The 16704-nt window shown below is 37.0% G+C and overlaps 1 protein-coding gene across 1 annotated transcript in view; it reads right to left on the bottom strand.

Annotated features, from left to right (window-relative positions):
• The window catches only part of MXRA5 (matrix remodeling associated 5), a 61383-nt gene extending 48224 nt beyond the window's left edge, over positions 1-13159 (bottom strand). The window contains exon 1 of the mRNA XM_063450165.1: positions 13056-13159. The gene's annotated coding sequence lies outside the window, so the exon portion shown is untranslated. The remainder of the gene's footprint in view (positions 1-13055) is intronic.
• Between the last annotated feature and the right edge of the window lie 3545 nt (positions 13160-16704).

Genomic DNA, 16704 nt, shown 5'->3' with positions numbered 1-16704 from the left:
TGTATGCCTTTATATTGTTTCATAAAATTATAGGTAGAACGTTTAATGCACAACTGTTATAAATGCTAGCTGTCCTTATCCGTATAAAAACAAAGAAAACTACAGTGACACCTTGTTACAAAATCTTTTGGAAAATCTACTTCCTTTAAAGATTTTACACCTCTTCAAGGATTATGACTAGATTGTAAAATTACTTTTCCAGCACTGATGTTCCAATCATATTATTTCCCATTGCTAACTCAATCAGATAGAATTTCAGAAAGAAAAATATAGCTGTTTAGCAGCAACGTTCAGACTGTTAGCAGTAAAGAATACTTGTACTTCTTGTAAACTGTCTTCCAGATGTAGGACAATGATCTACTGTCTCCATCATCAGTTTAGACTTATTCCAATTGGTACATATTACTAACATTGCCTCAGTTATGTATTAGTCATGTTACTGTTAATGAGGCAAATGTATGTGGCAATCTAATAACAATGTTTTCGACAATGAATCATGAACACAGCATAGTTTTGTGGGTTTTCAAATTCTCTTAAAGGGTACCTGTCATTACATTTATACCTTACGCTCATCTTAAAAAAACAGAATTCTATCTAAGTATTGTGCTAGCAAATTTTTTTAATATATTGAGAGAAAATCCTATTTAAAAATAGGTAATCCTCTCACCTGACGATCAATTCTTCAGCATAATCCCCATGCCAAAGAATTGAGTGACAGGGAGAGAAAAAGAGACCTCTAACAGGCAGTTCTTCTGCTCAACGTGGATAACTGACAGATTGTGTGCTGTTAGCTGGCTAGGGAGTATAGGATTATTGGGACTCTTGTCACTCCATTCTGACAATGATGCCAGTATGTTGGCGTCTCACATGAGGTTTGTTTTGTTTGGACATATCAAAGAAGACTGTGGGTTGAGTACGGGTGGACAGGAGATGGGTGTTACAGAAGTGCAAAACCTACCTCTGGGAGGACATGGAAGCATTGGATGGGAGGATGACATGGGCCCATAACAAGTTAACTTTAGATATGCAAAATACCAACTATACAGTGACAGAAGATTTATAACAAGGAACAACTTAAAAAAATATGCCATACCACTTTCATTAATCAGTTTTTCACATGTGATAACGCCTGCATATCAAGGACAATTGTAAGATTGCACAGTATATAAACATTCTTTCCATTTTCTGATCAGGTAATTAAACTAGAATAGATGTCTACAACAAATTGTTTTAAAAACAGTGATTTACTAAAGTGAGAATTGCCAGGAATTTTAAGTGAATTTCAAAATTCAGACCAAAATAACAGAATTAGAAATATTTTCCAAGTCAATTCTGATTTAATTTTGGCCTTACATTTGAAATGGATTTTGAATTCCCAGGAATTCTTTAGTAAATAGCTCTGTAAATTTGTTGTAAGTTAATAATTCATTTTTAGATTAGTTTTTAGATTAGTTTGGAATGCCTCATTTTTAAGTCTTCCTACAACCTATGGATGGTATAGAATAAAAATTGGGAAACACTGCTATCTACTAACCAAAGAATCACCATAAACCATACATTTTGTATGCAAGTCATTTTTAATTTGTGTTCATCTGATATTTGTCAATGCTGACCTAAATTTACACAGTATGTGAATATTTGTGCTTATTTATTTATTCACTTGACCTTTACTCTTCTTCAGAAATACTGACGTGAAAGAAGAAGAGAACCCTAATAATGAGTTTCAATACAATTCCTGCAGCATTCCCAGCAACATGCTTTGGAAGACAGCTTGTGAGCTTACAATCTAAAGTGATAGTATACTTTGAGTAAATAGTTTGCAGGGTGAAAAGCAAATGATAAAATACAGTTGTTCAAATCCACGAACATTCATGTGAAATCATTGCAGATGCTTTGATCATGTTCCTTCATAAATGAGCTGTTTCATCCTAATGTCTGGGTATTTGTTTGTAGTTTTTTTTTCCTGTAAACTGTGTATAAATGTGTCTAAGCGTCACCCAAAACATGCCTAATGAAGGAACCTTAGTGCTGAAAGCTTTTAAAATATCTCTTTCACCAACCAAAAAAGGTTCACTTATACATTTTTGTAAATGTACACTCAATAAGTATTTTAAAATGCATTTCTGCTACAGGTGCCATGAACCCTAGGTACACCTCATGGAGAGACCAATTCTCCAGACATCCTGTGGTGAAGACAGGGTGGAGGTGAGAATAAGTGGGTGTACGGGAGAAGAGAGATCACCAGGTGCAGTCTGAAAATCTAGTTTGGTCATGTGTCAAAGGTCAGGTTGACTTTAAATAGGCATAGTTGCATCTGGAGAGGGACAGGTGAAGGCTAGGATAAATATTACATTGGGGATAGTGGGAGGAGTATATGGTCAGGTGTGTTGGGAGCACAGAGGTGTGTTGGCTGGACAAGGGATGCTGAAGTGTGGGGGCGTGGTAAGGAGGGGCAGAGATATAGCGGGATATAAGTGATGAGTTTGATAAGAGGTAGAGAGGAGCAAGGTTATGGATGGTTTTGCACACAGGTCAAAGACATTTGAAGATAAATAAACAGATAAAGAGTGGAGCTTTTGCAGGTGAAGTCAGGCATGTGTAGATTAGAGCATGTTGAGAAATATAGAGGTCACTCAATTTAAAAAGCAGGTACATGGTCAATAATGAACATATTGACTATGTTTTATTCATTTTCATGTATTTTGCAATGTGAAATTTACCGTAGTTTATAAGGCTTCACGCACCCTCATTTATACTCCAGCAATAACAGCTTGTAAAAGAATATATTTCTCTATTAGAAGCCACTAGTTACTGATACAATTCCTGCAATCTTGTTGAAAAGTAGGATAACCCTCAGGTTTTAAATAGTCTAGGAGGTTTTAATAGGCCATATAACTCCTACAGTAGTCAGGAAGGGGGAGGGGGGGGGGGGTTGGAGGGGTGAATAAACATAACCATTTTGCTGTTATTATTTTATGATTATTTTTTTTTTAAAGCCTTCTCTACATATAGAGATTTCTGGTCTCTCTCTTGATTCCACATGGCTGATTATTTGTGATTAGCTGTCTTAACAAGTGTTATCATTTGGGTTAGCATTTTATAATATATATACATTTTATAATATATTCTGTCCTCAGTATTTAGCATTGCTCTGTTTTCTATTTCCTTAAGCGTATTTTGAAGAAAAAGAAAAAAAAACACTGTGAACTTAAACAAAAGATAACATATGGCTAAAAACTCATCACAATTTGACAGTGTTTTACTGTCACAAATAACCCTGTGTTTTCACAATCAAGTGACAATTTGGCATGAAACCTGTTAAGGTCTGTGCATTTGCTTGTAAATACCATCTTTGCCCAGTGGAATGCAGAACCTCTTGCTTCCATGTTTTTCAATTAGTATGCATTTTGTCACAGCAATAAAAAGATATGTAACATATGGCACTTCTGCAAAAAGTGATTACAATAGACATCTTTTATTTGACACTGTAACCAAAAAAATTAATAAATACAAAACAGCTCAAATTTTTGTTGCAGATACGTTTTATAGGCCAAACAATATCAAATCTTAATGCCATATCACAAAAATGCAGAATCTGTAAAAGTTTTTTTTATTTTTTCTAATTTGGCTTTTTTAGCATGCATTTTGTTATTTTTTTCTACAGGTTATTTGTCAGCTCAACAAATATCACTGTTTAGTGAACAGAACCCACATTATGCTTTTATATTTGACAAGTATGGGTTAGCAAATATAGCTATTTTTCTAAAGTTTGGCCCCCAACCCCCTCTGTTCCTGTACGTCCAGTGGTCTGATCTCAATTATGTGTCTGTTAGTCCACCCATTGTACAGCGCTACGGAATTTGTTGGTGCTATATAAATAATGAAATAATAATAATAATAAGGCTTATATCTCAAACTCTGCTCCCCCACCACTCCCCCCTCCCAGTTGTTGCTGCACTACAATTCTCATGATTCTCTGGCCATCTATTGCATTCAGAGAATTCTGGGAGTTTTAGGCCGTCAACACTTGGGGGGCAGAGTTTGAGATCCCTGTAATAGAGTATGTAACAAAAATGTTACATTCAGAAACACAAATTAAATGCTATAGCTTTACAGGACAACTGTCAGCAAAATGTCACTCCTCATTTTTTTTAAATGCTTAGTACAGTTAATGAAACATATATATATATATATATATATATATATATATATATATATATATATATATATATATATTTTTTTTTATTATTATTATTTTTTTTTTAATGATATAAATTGTTTTTTTTTGTTTTAATTTTAACTTTTGTTTCTCACATCACCAACAAAATATAAATCACAAGAGATTGTTTAAAATAATGAATAAACTTAAAGCTGTAGGACTTAAAACAAACACAATAGATCACAGTAAAAATTAAAGAAAATTATAGAAAATCACCTTCTATTAGCATTTGCATGGAGTAAAGGAGTAAACTCCTGAAGCATGGCCATAGCTGTACTCTTTTCCTCCCTGAGAGGCCTGGGCTACAGATTTACATGGATAAGAAAAGGGGAACTGCTGCTGAGGGCCCATGCTGTATAGTTGAGGGAAGCCATGATCCAGTCCCCAGGCAGAAAAACTGGCTTGCACCACATGCCGACCAGTTCAAGCCATCCAATTGCCCAGATCACTCTGCATATAAGCTGGATATTTGCGTTGGGGTGTAGGACAATGGAGATGCACCATGCTATGCAGATACCCCCTCTGTCTTACTCCTGGGATGCATGAACAATATTTGTGTGGAAGGTTACTCTTCCTTACAGCCCACTGCCAAGAGAGAAGAAAGGTACGTGGCCATAACTTGGACCATCAAACCAAGTGACATGCAGGTTTATTCAGCAGAGGGTGAGGTCTTCCTCCCAGTTGCTGTTTCAGAGTTCCACACTATGCTGATGGACACCTGACCCTCCACAGAGTTGCAGTTGCTCTCAGAAAGCACAGAGACCAGATGCCATCAGGAATCCCTGTTGATGCTGCACAGGACACCCACGAGCCATGGAATTTATTGACCAGTATCATTAGGTCCATATAAGAACCTTCATTGGGTGTATTCAGGTAAGTTCTAGTCGAGAATCTGTAGCTAGAAATGCCAGGATAACCCTCATTGGCAAAGGGGGCAAACAGGGTATCCACTGAAGCTTCCACCATGCGATTTATGGAGGGCTGATAGATGGTTTGACTTCCTCATGCCCTTGTCGCCAAGTAGACCGCAGTGTTGCCAAAGCAGAAAGTTGACAAAGTGAAGCAGAGCTGTCAGCAACAAGTGCAGATTATATGCCAACAGGATGGCAGCAGAGTTATCAGGATTAAGTTAGGCAATGTACAGAACACTGGTGAGACCTCACTTGGAGTATTGTACGCAGTACTGGAGACCGTATCTCCAGAAGGATATTGATACTTTAGAGAGAGTTCAGAGAAGGGCTACTAAACTGGTTCATAGATTGCAGGATAAAACTTACAATGTAAGGTTAAAGGAACTTAACATGTATAGCTTGGAGGAAAGACGAGACAGGGGGGATATGATAGAAACATTTAAATACATAAAGGGAATCAACACAGTAAAGGAGGAGACTATATTTAAAAGAAGAAAAACTACCACAACAAGAGGACATAGTCTTAAATTAGAGGGGCAAAGGTTTAAAAATAATATCCGGAAGTATTACTTTACTGAGAGGGTAGTGGATGCATGGAATAGGCTTCCAGTTGAAGTGGTAGAGGTTAACACAGTAAAAGAGTTTAAGCATGCGTGGGATACGCATAAAACTATCCTAACTATAAGATAAGGCCAGGGACTAATGAAAGTATTTTTAAAAAATTGGGCAGACTAGATGGGCCGAATGGTTCTTATCTGCCGTCACATTCTATGTTTCTATGTTTCAATCAGAAAGTCATAAAAAATGATTAAATTCAGCATGTCTAATGGAGCTCAAGCAATGTGCGACTGCTCACCAAGCCAGTCAAGCCCTGGCCGTAATATATACTGTCTTGTGGGTTTTATTTTTGAGAAATAACACTTTTTTTATCAGACTTAGCAGCCATGTTGGTTCAGATAGTACTGTTATCAGACCAACGTAGCATACCTGCTGCTGCAAGTTCACCTAGAACAAGAAGTGCTCACAGATGTCCAGTGGCGTACTAGCCAGAAGAGGTAAGTAGGAAGACATGCAGCAGTGAGATGCACTAACCACCACCATCCAACCAAAGCAGGAATCTGCCTACCAACTGAGTTGCCTTTCGGCAACGGCCTGCACTGCCTGTGCAACCATGCAGACCAAGCAGTCATTCCGTACTAATTCTATATGCCATATCGTAACATCATCCCAGTCCCAGTCTCATGCAGAGCTACAGAGAGCTGTGCAGTCACTGTACATGCTGATCCCAGCAGCATATCACTGTAGCCCAGGTATATTGATCTAGATAAAAATCAAATGAGTGTGTGTGTATGGATTTTAGTATGCATGTGTGTATAAATCTGTGTGCATATAAATGTGAGAGCATGTATTTGAATGTGTTTGTGTGCATGTACATATGAATGTGAGCGTGTGTGAATATTGTATTTATAAATGTGTGCATACATATGAATATGAGTGCATATGAATGTTAGTGTGTTAATGATGAGTATGTGAATATTTGTGGGTAGGTCTGTACAAGTGTGTGTATAGGATTATTATTATTATTATTATTATTATTATTTATAAAACGCCAACAAATTCTGCAGAACTGTACAATAGGTGGACTAACAAAAAGTATTTAAAATAAAACGAGGTGTTGAGGGCCCTGCTCAAATGAGCTTACATTCTAGAGGTAACAGCAAAGTTACAGGATGCGCAAATAGTTAAATATAAAACTGCAACTTTAAAAGGAAAGACAAAAATCCAAAATAAAAAGTCCAAAGGCAAATACAAGATAAAATACCAGGTAATCAGACACAGTTCCGCAAGAGCAATGCTTCTTTTCTCAGATTTTCATCTAATTCTCTTGAATAAGACTTCATGTATGACTGTGTATGGAAGAGAGCAGAAAACCAGGGGAAACCAATAGTGCAGTATGTCACTAAAATATATAACATTCAACACTTAAGTCCAATTGCCAACTCACATTTGATGGAACTTTAACCAAAGTCCAATTGCCAACTCACATTTGATGGAGCTTTAACCAGCTGTGGAAAAAACAGCATACAGTGTTTTTTATTATGTTATTATTATGTTATTATTTATATAGCTCCATCAAATTCCACAGAACTTTACAATGGGTGGACGAACAGACATGTAGTTGTAACCAGACAAGTTGGACACACAGGAACAGATGGGTTGAGGGCCTTGCTCAATGAGCTTACATGCTAGAGGGAGTGGGATAAAGTGACACAAAAGGTAAGGATAGTATTAGACTAGTGACAGTTGCAGAAGAGGAATCAGTTTTGACCCCCACTTGTAGGATATCCCTCTGGTAATAATTCACAACAGAGTGGCGGTAAGGTGGACCACATAGGATAGAAAGGAATAACTATGTGGTACTCTCCATATGGGTAAGTATACATGATAAATGGAAATAAAATGAGCAGACAAAACACTACATGTTTCAAGTGTGGGTGGTATAATCCCCACCTAGGATTCTTTTGATGGTTGTCTGCAGGTATCACAGGTTATAAATCCAAATGCCAGGTTGGAAACAAAATACTGAGGATAAAAGTAATAAAAAAACAATGTTTTTATTACTCAACGACACAATAAATCCACAAGGCGTTTCACCCTTTGGGGCTTTAACAAGTGGAAAAAGATGCTTAATAAAGCCCCCAAAGGGGTGAAACACATGGATTTTTTGTGTCTTTAATAGAAGTACGAATGCTTATTATTTTTAGATGATACAGTTGCAGAAGAGGAAACTAGGTGGGTTTTCAAGGTGTGGGGGAGGAAAGCTATTACCTGTTTAATTGATACAGTTTCCTAAAGAAGTGAGTTTTCATTGATTTTTTAAAAGGATTAGAGAGTGCGTGAGAGTCTAATGGAGCAACAAAAAGAGTTCCATAAGAACAGTGCAGCGCTAGAGAAGTCTTGCTGGTGTGTGTTAGAGGACACACTTGTGTATTAGTGACGATAGGTTGATAGGAGCAGTGTTATGAAGAGATTTGTAAGCAAATACCAGTATTTTAAATTGAGCCCTACATATGAATGTGCATGTGTATATGAATGTTTGTGTGTGTATATATGAATGGAAGCTTGTATATGAGTATGTTTGTGTATAAAAATGTGTATGTAATATCGCTAAAATAAAAATAATGTTAGGGGCAGTGTAGAGTGACACCCCCAAAAAGGTCTACAGTCAGGGTGGTGCCAACATACACTCCCAACCAGGGTGCCTGGTAGCCTAGGCACCTCTGCAGTTGTCCTTTAATAAACTGATTGGAGTCTAACAAGGATAACCGTTTGATGTGTTTTAAAAGACATATACTTGACTCTGAGAGTTTTTCCAAATGACAATATCAGAGAGGAAAAGGGAATTAATTAGCCCCACATGTATTTTATCAAAGCTTGGGACAGCTGGGAAAAGTTGGCTCCAGGAAATGAATGCTGTTTGGGGGGGGGGGGGGGGTATTCTTGCTTATATGGGCATTTAGCATAAAAGTGTTTTTAAGATGCTTTTACTTATTCCAGATTATGTACAACGTGTACAGCAATGAATGCAGGAAATTGGTTAGTGAGACAGAGATAAAAACAATTAGATCTTAAGAAAAAGAGGCCTGGGATTTAAAGCCAATAAGGTAGCAGTCAAAAACTTAGCTGACAAATTAATTTGCAATGCCCATCTTAGATGTGTTTTGGCATCTCTCTAAACGCAACAGTTCCGCTCATGTTATTTTCTATGTAGACTGTGAGTTGTATAAGCTCCCTTGTAAAGCAAGCTTTCATTTAAGTCAAATAAAAGTAGTAAGATCCTTACTTATTAAAGAATGGTGACTTATTTTGTTACCCATAACAAAAACAATTTTACACTTGGATCAGAGGTTGCTTAATGTTAACATATTAACAAATTAAAATAAAACAAAACTTAAATGGACACTTAATGCCAAAGCTGACTGTTATTTTTAATGCTTGATACAAACAAATGAATGACTTTGCATGGAAAAAAAATCCATATTTGATACAAATCCCCAGAATGTACCGCTTCTACTGTAAGCGCTTCACAAACCAAGAAGTGGCTAAAACTTCTAATTTATTGCAACTTATATCCGGGTGATGAAATTATCCATTCACTTTGCTTAGTGAATGAAGCTAGATGAGGAAGCACCAAGCGTGTCTTTGTGGGAGCTCTCCAGGAGTAGTAGAGACTTCTGTGGGTGGGATTGCAAAATTTTCCTTGAGCGATGAATACTCCTATAGCTATAGAGAGTTTTGGAAGTCTGTGCAGTTAAAAGTAGGTGCAAAATGCCAGGAAGAAGGAAGTTTATTGGACCATAACCTATGCCTGAAGCATAGACTGTAATGGGACTTGATGTGTCCCTAACAAACAAGTACATTTTGTTTGAAGAATTAGTAGCAATCTCTGCATAATATAATGACTTGTTATTAAGTGCCATTATTACACAAATATATACATAAAACAGAAACAACTTAATCCGTTTTTTTAACTTGCCTTTCCCTCGATACATTTTTCATCTATAAAATACCAATATAATTAATATGTTCTATGAGATACAATTAAATGCCACCATAATAACAAGTTCCATATCAGCTTAATGTGTTTTATCTCATGGGTGTATATATGGCAAAATAAGAAACAGAATAAAAGAATCAGAGGCAAGATAGATTCATTAGAATGACCTACATGACAGTACAGGATACATGCAATACATACAATCCCTAGAGCTATTGTGAGATTCATTCCATAAGAGAGCAGCCTATTGGAGTGGACCTTTCAGGGGCCGCTTATGCATGTAGAAATTACAAGAATGAAGTTCCACACGGTTGTCATGTGATGTCATTAGCATAAGGACATCACATGGGATTTTCCTTTACTTGGTTTGGAGTCAGACCAGGAGACATCTAATGCTCCACAGTTCCTTCAACTACATTATAGTATAGTGGAAAGGCGGGATATGTGTAAAGTTTGCAACAGTGATACGACACTTGCCCTGATCCTAGTTATACAAGCCAAGATGCATTCAGTATCAGTGACTTTGAGTAGCAATTTCCAATCTACCAACATGATTGACCAGACAACATTTCTCAAACATATTTAAACTCTAAAAGCTTGAAAGGTCAGTTAATGCATACAAGTTTTCATATTTAATAAAAGAATAATAAAGTTGAGGATGCACAAGAACATTTTTTTTCTTTAATGATAAAGGCATGATTAAAACATGTGGATAAAGGCATAAATATTTAAATAACACTACTAGGAGCAATAAAAAACCCTAATATTTAATAAATGTCAGGAACTTTTTAAAATCAACTGGGCGACTAAGACTTGAGATTTTTCTTAGAAAGGAATGGGGCCATACCACACTACACCCAAAGTTAAGAACTTGCAAAGCAGATGGTCATAGGGCAATAATTGGCTCTGATCCATATTATGTTGGGCATTATGTTATTTTGTCCACCACATGTAAGAAAAGGAGTAATACATTACAAATAGCAAAATAACTGCATTGAAAAATGATGACACCCAGTTTATAATCAGGCGTGAATGTGTTAGATTCATTGTATTGGACTTCCCAGGTTTGACCAAGACTCTGTATCTACTTCCACCACAGGATCTCAGGGTCAAAGGGCATTTTTGTTTGACGTAACACTTTAGGAATAGTTCATCCCAAAATTTGCTAATGCAGTTTCAGGTAAACAAAAATCAGAGTAACATGCAATTAGTATTTGGAATAAATACATTTTTGGTGTAAAACTCTGTTTGGCAACCTACCTCTTGGATGGTTCTACTGGTCCAAACTGAAGCCACTTTGAATTCATAGAAAATGGACCTAAATAACCATAAATGCCCTCGGGTTGGGCAAATTACCACAGAAATTGTCAGAGTATTAAATCATAAATATTTCTTAGCTAGCCATGACAGAAAAATTCATTTGCTGATGTCTGTAGATGCAGGTTTTTTTTTTAGTTTGGCGTGAGAAAAATAATTGATTAATTAATTAATCAATCAATCATTTAAACTATAAAAGAAGACCCATACTTCCCCTCTCCACCCACCCAGATACATAAGAAGACTGGCAAAACCGTATGGGCTAATAGGTCTCATAAAAATGGTATCATATCCCTTCTCCAGCACATGCTGTAAAGAGGGAGATTTAAAAAACAAATCAATATATGGATCTAGAGGATCCCATTCACAGTGGACGGCCCCAAAATCTCTACACCTCAAGTATAGGGGGCGTGATTGAACGAATACCCATCACCTGGCTAAAAAAGCTAGTGCCATTAACAGTTCAGTTGGACAAACTCCCATTTGCATATCCCATATGTTTCATGGTATGCTATGGGATCACACATCTCTATAAACATATGCATCCCCCATTTTAAGTGTTAGGATGGAGCCTACTCCTGTGGAAATATTAATGCATGCCACCTCAGTAATGTGTACCCAGTATATAACATTCCTAACTATAAATAATAAAATTTAATTTAGAGAAATCTTATGCAATGGTAGGTCACTCACAAACAGAGAGCAATAATTTGCTCTAATATATACAATCTGAAATGGAAATAGATCTTCGATTTCATTTTTTATTTTTTTTGAGTGGAAGAAAAACAGAGGCAAACGAATAACTAATATAGATAGATAGGCAGACAGACAGGCAGACTGACGGAAAGACAAACAAAAGATAGATAGATAGATATTGACAGACCTATTAATAAATATCTATTAACTGTACTAAGAGGGAAAGTTTTAACATTATTGGTGAATCCCTACAAAGCAATCTCTATAATGGGCTAGTAAAGAACTCATATTTGCATTGTATTAAGATTGGGTGATCTAAAGCGCCCCCGGGCAGGTTTATGATGCTACCCACAGTGTCCATTTTAAAACCCATGTATAGAATGGGCTGTCAGGTCTTCTTATACAGAGGGACTGCCATCTTTCCCTTTCTAGTCTGACACATTTAGGGGGCATTTGATTTAGTACAGAGGTGGAATTACTTGGCAAGAATTTCCTGAAATCTCTCCAACTGAGAAAAATACAGAAACTAATGACTTAAGCAGCTATATAAGCAGCAGAGGAAGCTTTTACTCCTTCTGTTTTATTGTCTCACTTCTCTGTCTAGTGGGAGCCAGTGTGTTGGATGTGAACACACCTGCCCCCTGCCTGCCATTTCTCTCACTGACACATGATTCTCATTAACCAACTTAGCTACTTAACTGAGTTCTAATGAACACCATGTACCCCTACTGCAGTTCAGACTTCACTATAAAAGGCTGGAAATCTGAACAAGCCAGGGATACAGTAGTGGAAAAAAAGAACAAATATTTCATTATAGATTATTTTTTTATACTTGATGATACTTTCCATTCATAAGTCTAGGCATATATTTTCCTTTATTTCATGTACTGCTTTTGGCATAGCAATCTAAGATTATTGTAGAAAACATTTCATACTGCACAATAATGAAATGATCTATACACCTTGGTTCATGTAGATTGTTTTGTTGTTAGTATAGGACATGAATAAAAACAGTAGTAACAACAAAAATAAAAAAAATAATTTAAATAAACACAATAATAACATGCACATTTCGATTCCCCATATATATTAAATTTTTTACTACAGTTTACAATATTTTTTTTAATCAAAATGTGTCCCTTTGCATCCCATAACTTCATATTAAGTGATTTTATAAATATTAATAAAGTATAGCAATATTTGTGTATTCATGTACAGTAATGATTAAGTGATAATGTGCATATACAAATGTATATATTTGTAAGTTGTGTGTGTGTGTGTGTATGATATTTGTATTTCATTTTGCAAAAGTTGGTTGAAATTCAAGAAATAATAGAAATACAGCTTACACTACCTGGATTCTGGTAAAACAAAAAACTGTCACAGGAGGCTGTCACTGTCCATCTCCAAGTTCCTGATGGCAATACATAGGCTTAGATATAATTAGGAAACTGTGGTTAAGATCTTTCAGCAGAGAAGACTGTGCTAGCAAATTAAAAAAAAAGAAAAAAAGTTTAAAGATGTAAAAATCCAATGACTGGCTTCCTTGAAACTCTCAGTTCTTTGTGCTGGTCATGATACAAGTCACACTATCCACTTTGCAGAACTGCACATGACTATGTGCAAAACCAAACTTAAATCCATTGAATTCCTTTCATCACTCAAATTAATCCAAAATATTTAGCAAAATGACTCCAGGACAGAGAATCAGACTTGGCTCTTAGATCCAGAGAGGAATAAATTTAGGCAGCCTGAAGCCACATTTCATTTCAGCATCCACTAGAATTTTAGCAGAGATCCAAGATAAGGAATAAGTAAGGGTAGCAGCATGAACCTTGAAATAAGGACGGATGCCCCACTCCCTCCTTCTTTTGTGGAGAGTGTTAAGGGAGGAGGGAGCTGCTGCTGTGCCTAGCTCACTTCACTGTTTCATGGTGGGCGTCTCTCTCCAGTCAGGAGCTGATGTGCAAAGATTGGGAAAACTCACTGGGCATGTTGCAATGAGGTTGCATGGACATTGCTAAGTGATGCTACAGGCAGACAGGCTAAAAACTTTAGAGGAAAGTAAGGAAGAAATACTCAAATTCAAAGACAAATGTAATTTAAAAATAGGAAACATTTAGCAGTAGATTGTAGATGTTGCAAGTTGCAACTCCCAATGTGATCAAACACACTTTTATTTTCAGTGAAATTTATACAGGATCCCACATATTTACACATTAACACTTACAAGAATACTCTATTCGACACAGCATAAGGTTGAACACTTTTGTGTCAGATTCACTTTATAAACAAACTTAAAAAGCAGTGAGAATATATGGCAATGATGTAAGTATCCTGCATTTATATAACCACAGCATTTTAAAATGACCCAAAAGGTGCATTTAAAATGAATGGACAGGAAACACAGTGTAACCCCTGCTGCAGGTTTAGGAGGTTTAGAATGAACAAAGGGGCTTATTGCTAAAGGGGTATAAATTAGATTAGGGGAATTTGCCTGGAAGGTGGTAGACGTGGACTTACATGATTTTTGACAGTGAAGCTTAGGGTTTCTGTGAAAAAGCAGTGTTTACATTTGCCACTAATGACACCTCAATTGCTGTCACTCAGACAGCCACTAGTGGTGCTTCCGATTACAGTCCTGCAATCTTTGCAGGACCAGGTTTGGCATCTTCACGCTCTGCATAAGGACCTGGAAATGCACTGTGATAATGTGTCTTTATGTTGAGATGGTGATAGTGCAGATCAGGGATTGTCGAGCATGCCCAGCTTACCCTTCAGTCTCTATGGAGAATAGTTGGCTGGGCTGCGATCATAATCACTGATGAAGTCCGCCAAGGTTAAAATTGGCACTGCATGGGATTAAAGATAAATAAACTGTATTTATTTAATGGTTCTGCTTCATCTAAAACTGCAGGACAGGAGAAAAAGCTAACTTCAGAAATATTGTATTCCTAACATTAGAGTATCAGCCTGACAGCCACTAGATTAGTGTTTTCAGACAAATGCAACATTGCTGTTTCTCAGAAACGGTAATATTTTACTTTGTCTGAAAAAAGGGACTGTGTTTTTGAACCCAAATCACTGCATTTAGTGGTTTTGCCACTGAGAATGTCCCTTTCCTATTTTTTTCTGTACAGGGCGCCATGACTGTCTGTGTGACTGTCTGCCGGTCTGTGTGTTACTGCCTGCCTGTGTGAGTGCCTGCCTGTGTGACTGCCTGTATGTGTGTGACTGTCTGTGTGTGGGACTGTCTATTTACTAAAGAGCATGCTGTGATGAACTGACAGTCAGTTTCTAAAATTATAAACCTAAAAATTTAACTAGAAAGATGCCTAACTGGAGATTATTTTTCTGTTTGTTTTTCCCATACATTTGTCCACTCATCACTACTTATTCGTTAGTGGATTTTCCGCTGTGAATATAACAGTAATACTCCCTTTAATTTCATGCTTTTGTTTACAAGGGGAAAAAGGCAAATTAAATGTACTGACAGCTGGATTTTATGGGTTGTGCTCACCCCCTATCTAGCCTACCCTAAGATAAGACACAGTCGTCACCACCGACCCCAACCCTCTGAGCTGGTCAAGTCCCAGGAACAGCAAAAAAGTGACGGCAAAGTCTCTAAAACTGCAATGTTTTACATTGCAAATTGCAAAAAAATGAAATGTTTTACATTGCAAATTGCAAACTAAAATGAGATGAAGTGGTCTGGGTGCATGTAGTGTCCCTTTAAGTCCTTCCACCCCCCCCCCCCCCCCCCACACACACACACACACTATACTGAGCAATTCCAGAATTTTAATAGCAAGATGTACATTGTTAACTTACAAAAAATCCTGTTAAAACTACAAATGTAAAAAATAATATAGAAAAAAAAATATTTGTCAAAAAAATCACACAAAAGGAATGAAAATCAAACAAAGTAATTACTAAACAGTGATTAATGCTTTGCTTAGACATTACTGGGCATAGTTTTTTCGTTGTAGATAAATGTGAATTGTGTATCCTAAGGCCTAGATTAAATGTTTAAATGAGAGCTACTGGATTACATTTTTACTGCCTCATTTAAATAATTAATTTTCACAGGTGTTTTCTCACTACTGTCACCCATCTGTGGTTATTTACGAAACTATACATGGGAACCTGTTTTCTAAATAGTGTTGTAAGGTTAATATTGTTGTTGTTCCTTCTCTATTTCTTTTTTCTTCACTCTTCCATAATGTCCCATGGGGACCTGCATACTTGGAATCAACTCACCAAGACCACAAGGTCAGTCCCGAAAACATTTGAGAGCATGTTTCTTGCCACCCCTCTTAATCTACAACCATGATGCCCTCTTTCATAATTTTCTCTATTACTGCTAAGGAGATAAATAGCTCACACAAGGTGAATTATTCTACTCAAAGCTTTGACCTCTCTGACTGTGATTTTTTGCTGTCAAGAAAGGCAATTCTGCACACAGTGTCCACCTAAATTTTTATCCCTGCAGGTCAAGATGTGTATCCATATTGTTTCACAGAGATTTGTCCTTTTTATTCATCAAGTCAATACGGCGACCCCAAAAGCCACCTCCTCATTTTGGTAGGCCTTCTCAACAATAAACCCATATCAATAGCATCCTTATACTCACCTAACGGAAACTAAAGCCCATTTCTCAATAGATGCCTCAAACGAATCAAACAAATTGTCACGACTGTCATGGTGCCTTCCACATTTATTGTGAGTTTGGTCCTGACTGGGCTCAAACCTGAGTCTCCTGTATCCCAGCCAGTGGCCTTATCCTTGGCTCCATGTGTTTGTGTATTATCTGCTTGTTCCAGGTATCCAGTAGCCTGAACCTGCACTTTTGGACTGACTCACCTGTTCCTAATACCTGCTGATACCAGCCTATATAAACCCCGCCTTGGCTAGTGATCTTGGTCAGATCGTTGTTCCTGTTTGGGTATCCTGTTATTCCTCTGACTCCTGAACTTTTGCTTGACCTTCGTTTCCGTCTGTCT

Source organism: Pelobates fuscus, chromosome 1 (assembly GCF_036172605.1).
Source record: "Pelobates fuscus isolate aPelFus1 chromosome 1, aPelFus1.pri, whole genome shotgun sequence".
Classification (NCBI taxonomy): domain Eukaryota; kingdom Metazoa; phylum Chordata; class Amphibia; order Anura; family Pelobatidae; genus Pelobates; species Pelobates fuscus.
The sequence above is the reverse complement of the archived record's forward strand: the minus strand, read 5'-3'. Positions and strand labels throughout refer to the sequence as shown.